This window comes from Desmodus rotundus, chromosome 9 (assembly GCF_022682495.2).
Source record: "Desmodus rotundus isolate HL8 chromosome 9, HLdesRot8A.1, whole genome shotgun sequence".
Lineage (NCBI taxonomy): Eukaryota > Metazoa > Chordata > Mammalia > Chiroptera > Phyllostomidae > Desmodus > Desmodus rotundus.
The window spans coordinates 11,804,681-11,810,082 of NC_071395.1; the positions used below are offsets into that span (position 1 = coordinate 11,804,681).

At 47.7% G+C, this 5,402-nt stretch overlaps 1 long non-coding RNA gene across 1 annotated transcript; it reads left to right on the top strand.

The window, feature by feature from the left end:
• Positions 1-741: 741 nt before the first annotated feature.
• Positions 742-4,402, top strand: LOC123480620 (uncharacterized). Its single transcript, XR_006656705.2, has 3 exons — positions 742-1,645; positions 2,556-2,997; positions 3,824-4,402. It is a non-coding gene; the product is annotated as an uncharacterized lncRNA (long non-coding RNA).
• Positions 4,403-5,402: the final 1,000 nt, after the last annotated feature.

Sequence of the window (5,402 nt, forward strand, 5' to 3'; positions counted from 1 at the left end):
CAAGTTCATACAGCTGGGAAGACCTGGGACTGAGATGTGACTCCTGGTGGGTCCGACTCTACAACTTACTGTTTCCAATGCTCAGTCAGCAAGAGCGTGGCACCAGCTGGGGACGGCTGGTCCAGGGTGTTGTGCAGCCACGTGACAGCAGTTAAACTCTTGATTCAATCAAGACTTTCTCGATTAGTGATTTGTAAATATCCAACAACCAGGAAGTAAATTGTGCACATCAACTAGACCATATGCCAATTGTGAAAATTATGAAAACTATGTTGCAACGTAGAGAAGTGATTGTGGTAAAATCTTCAGTGAAAAAAAAATGGTATCTTCTTGTGACTTTTACCAAAACAAGAGAATTTTGCACCAAATCTAAATTAGCATCCTCACCTCCTATAACACTGGTTTAAATGGGAGTTTCCTTCTTCACAACAAATAGAAAGTCCTGTCTCCCTGGGCAGAGATAATAAAAGCCTTCTAGAAACTTAAAGTTAATAGACAATTGCTTCTTATCCTTTTCCTGCAGACGATGTGAAATTGTCATGGGTTGAACTGTGCCCTCCAAAAAGGTATGTTGACACCCGAACCTCTGGAACCTGTGAGTGTGCCCTTATTTGGAAATGTGGTCTTTCTAGATGCCATGAAGCTCAGGTGAGATCATCAGCATGGGCCCTAATCCAACATGACTGGTCTCCTTATAAGAAGAGGGGAATGTGGACACAGACCCACAAAGAGAACATCACGGGAAGGCACAGGCACAGAAGGAGGACAGCGACGAGGTGAAGTTATGCTGCTTCAAGCCACAGAACATCTGAGGTTAGCAGAGGCTGGAAGAGGCCAGGAAGGAGCGCCCCCTACAGATTTCAGAAGGAGCATGGTCCTGCCGACTCCTTGAGTTTGGACTTCTGGCTTCTAGAACTGTAATCATAATTTTTTGTTGTTGTAAGCCACCCAATGTTTGGAACTTTGTTATGGCAGTCCTAAGAAACTAATGCAGAAATCCTTAAAGACTTTTAAGAGGGAGGAGGGGAAGACCACCGTTTACTGAAAACCTACCCTGCTGTTCCAGGCTCCAGGCTAGATGCTTCCTGTATTTTATTTCATTCTAACGACTGTGGGAAGAAGGCATTTTACAGATGAGGAAGTTGAAGCTCAGAAGCTGGGTAAAACGCTGACGTTCCCTCAGCTGGAAGGGACTGGGGCTAAGCCTCTGCCTCTGAGGCCCACAGTGCTTCCAGCACACCGCTGCCAAGAACACGGTGTTGGTCTGAGAAGACGGACTCAGCAGAGTGGCAGCCACTGACGTTAAACATCAGTTACCATGCAACCTTCACCCAGGTGAACCAGACCTCCGCGGTCTCCCTGGGAGACAGGCCAACATCTTCTCACCGCCAAGTTTTGTTGCGTAGAGCCCTGAAGCTTCACAGTTTGCCAACTACTACCTGCGCCCTGTAAGTTTTTAACCAAAGTTAACTGCAGTGCTGAGATGGTGAACTAATAATCCCATCTATTTGCTAGCAGACCTGAGTGGGAGAAGTCAAACATGGTCTGGCCGGCAAACACCAATCACAGATGATGCCCTGGTGTCTAAATTAATTTCTGGTTTCAGCAGGTTTGCTTCAACCTTCATGCTTGTGACTACGAGCTGGTAAGTGATAAAGCTGGTCTCCAGGATATAAAAGCCCAGGACACTATTAGTTTTGTAAAGTCAGTATGGTGTGTACTTAAGAATTCAGATTCTGGACCCACGATGGCTGAGTTGTAACATGCACAAAGACAGTTGCTGGAGAGGTGGGCAGTGGGCTGGATTTCAGGCCCTGCTCACCCCTTCCACGGGCCTTCTTGTGCAGGGCTCAACCTGCAAGCAGGTTGATACCTCCCCTGACTATGGGTGGTAATGAGATGGGGTGTGTGGCAAAACAGCCACAATCAATAAAGCTACGGGAACTGTCAAGAAGATAGCAAGACCACCCCACACTGGATTTATGGCTTAAAACCAGCAAAAACCATCTCCATCCAACATGGCCACTAATACCTTATGGTTACCCCTGGCCCCACTATACGCTCATTATACTACATTAGCATGCTAAATGATACACCTTACACTGAAACAGAAAGCCCATATGAGGACGCTCTTCCGAGAAGTCTCCACCCCTCCCCCCAGAAAGACCCTGAATGTTCCCCCTCCTACTAATAAATAAACCTCAACAAAGGAAGCACACCCCGCTATAGGGGGGCTGCTCTGTCTGTGGAGTAGCCCACTCTCTGTCTCACTGCTTTACAATAAACTCACTTCCAAGTCAAACTTGACGCTGGGTCACGTTCCGCAGTGGGTCACAGGTGCTCAGGGTCCAGACCCCGGAACACCTGCATCGGAAGTGTTTTCTCCATGTCACCTGCCTGCCCAAAACACCCAAGTGAAAAGGAAGCAAAACAATCTCTGAGTGCAAAACCATTACATTGGATACTAATGATATTGCTAATGAAATCCTGCATCTTCCCCCCAAAAGGAATGCAAAAACTGTAAGTATTTCTCCATCACTGTCATTCTCCTCTAGAGGGACGACTCGAGGTGAAAAGACAGGACTGTGGCAACGTGGTATTGGGATTCAGCCAGCCACGTCCCTCGCCTGCTCATCGAATTCCGCGCAGCAAGCAGTAGCCGGGACGTGACACCTGGATGTGGTTGGGGATACGTGTCTCCGGGAAGACTAATTAGCAGCTCACAGAGAGGAGCCCATTCTCTGGTGCCCCATTAATTACAGGGCTCCCAGCCACTCACGAATGCTTCCTGCACAGAAAGGTCACACCCTGGAGTCGCCAGTCAGATCTGCAGCAGCATCTGATTGCTCTTCATGGTTATTTCCCTGATCATTGCTCCCCAGAGGTCGGTCTGGCTACAGCCTAGAATATTTGAGTGCAGTAATTTGCAAGATTTATGGAAAACAATTTCTCAGAAATGTGCTCTCAATTTTCATTGGGCAAATTCCTCTTTCTCCGGTAAGTGCTGGAGCATATGGAGGAGGCAAATGGTTTAATGGACAGCGTAAAAGTAACATTTTTCTTCTGAAGTTGATGATTTGCACTTAAGGCTTCCAGTCACATTTTTTACTATAGCAAGTGTTCAGAGCAAATTAAAGGGAAAGGGAAAAGCTCCGATCTTTTAAGTGGGCTATCTCCACAGCTCAGGAACAATGGGGCCATTTCACGGACTCGAGTCCCCCCTCTGGTGCTCCCATCCTCAGGAAGGGAACGGAAAGTCTCTACCCCAGGCTGTCATCTCCTACCTGTCTCTGTGCTCTGTACAATGAACTCTTTCCTTTCTGAAATTTAACACAATAAGATCAAAATGGCCAAGAGCCGTCTTTCTAGTCTCTGGGAAGAAAAGTTACTGGTGGAAACCAACACCTAATGAAAAGCTAGGAAAAAATACATAGTGGAAATAAACATTACCCAGGTGAATGTGCACAGAGCCCAGCTGGCTCTTCGCAACCATAACATTCGCAGGCATTATTACACTTTTGTCCTTTACAACATGAAAGAACAATAGAGGGAGGCCTTAGAATTGGCCATCTGACCAATTGAAGCTGGAAATAACAGTGATACAATTCACTCGTTTATCCAGCCATGTCCATTTATTAAGCATCCACCAGGTTTTATGCACCTATTTTTCCATCTCCAAGTGTCACCCACTATGATGTTACTCTTACACACCCATTAGGTGGCCTTCCTTATCCTCCTGTAATGCCTTCTCTATCTCTCTGCACTGCCTTTATCACTATACGTGGCCATTAACAGGTGACATGTTTGTCCTCTCTGTTGACAGTGGGCTGGAGTGATAACATATCCTATTTTCCGCTGAATACTCAGCACCTGGAGCAGGTGTTGAATAATGAATGACAACATGGGTTCAATAAAATAATGAGGACCTCGTGCGACAGCCAAACAAACCCAGTTCTCGTGGGGCCCACTCTGAGAGTCAACGCAAAAGGTTGGACACTTCTGAGGAATTATGAAACCGAAAGGAAAAGCTCTCTAAAACTGACATATCAGGGTGCTCTTTTAAATGCTGCTACTGGATTTGTTTCAGCACCAGCAGGAAATGTAGAGATCTCCTGGGAGACTCCACTCCTTTCTCTGCCCTCACCTACACGCAGAAAAATAGAAGTTAGGAAATCTGCTTAAAGTCACACAACCTGTTGGTGACTGGGCCACAAGAAGGGCAAAAGGTGTTGGATGCCCCCAGTCCACAGGCCCAGAAAGTCAAAGCTGACCACCTGCAAGACACATCCGTCAAGCGCTAGCTTCTGCTTTCATAAATGCAGCTCTGAGCTACACATCAGAGAAGAACCATCTCCTCAATCTCGTGCTTTAAATAAAGGTTTGTGCAAATAGAGGCTTGTCCTTTATTTGACCTGTTCATATCTGGGAGACATACACACACACACTCCAGTGCAAACACCACTTCTTCAAGGGGGCCTTTCCTTACTATTCGCTCGCCCCCAGGCCAGAGCGGGTTCCCGATTATACACCAGCAGGGCACCCCTTCTCACAGTTTGAAGACTTATCACAATTTGAAGTGACATGATGGAGGGACTGTTTAATGAACAGCTGCGAGCTGTCTCCGCCATTAGATTAAGGGGTCATAAATGATGTCTCTAGGGAGAAGACACTTGCTAAAAGCACATCCTAGCCCATCTTTTCTTCATCACACCAACCTGGGAGTACAGAGACCATCAGGGTAACAATATCCAAACCGTTGCATTGAGTTTCCCTCACCCGCTGGTGTGGGTCCTTCCGACTCAATTCAAGGCCCTCCCCTCGGGGTTCCAGGAGTCTGCGTGCTTGCACTTGAGTCTAGCCCACTCCGCTTAGACATCTCACACTCTGTCCCCATCGGGCACTGGCTCCCGGTGTCGATGTGTTGCGAGGCCTCTGTGTGCCTCAAGCCCACCTTGGTGTTGCCATGCCTGATCCGCGGGTCCCACTCACAGAGATTTTAGTCAAATAGTCCTTTGACATTTTACTCCCAACCCTGCTCCCTAGGGCCCAAGACGACTGTCCTGCCAGGTTGGCGAAAAAGACAAAGCTCTCTCCCCGTGTCTGGGAGCAAAGACTGAGATCAAGCCTGTGCGCCTTGATGCCCTTTAACCTTGGGGTGAATTCTTCGCCAGAAGCCCCCCTGGTTGCTTATGTCAATAGACCCCTATAAGGCCTACCAGACGGGCTTCCCAGCTGCCCCAGGCCTGTGGGCATTTAAGGGCAACAGAGCTAAGTCCCCATCTTGGACTTCTGCCAAATTCAGAGCAGGCCGCTGAACGTGCTCAGTGCCTGTGTGGCTCCAAGGGGACGAGACCCTCCTCTTGCATCATTCATGCAACAGTGATAGAGCAGAGCAAGGCTTT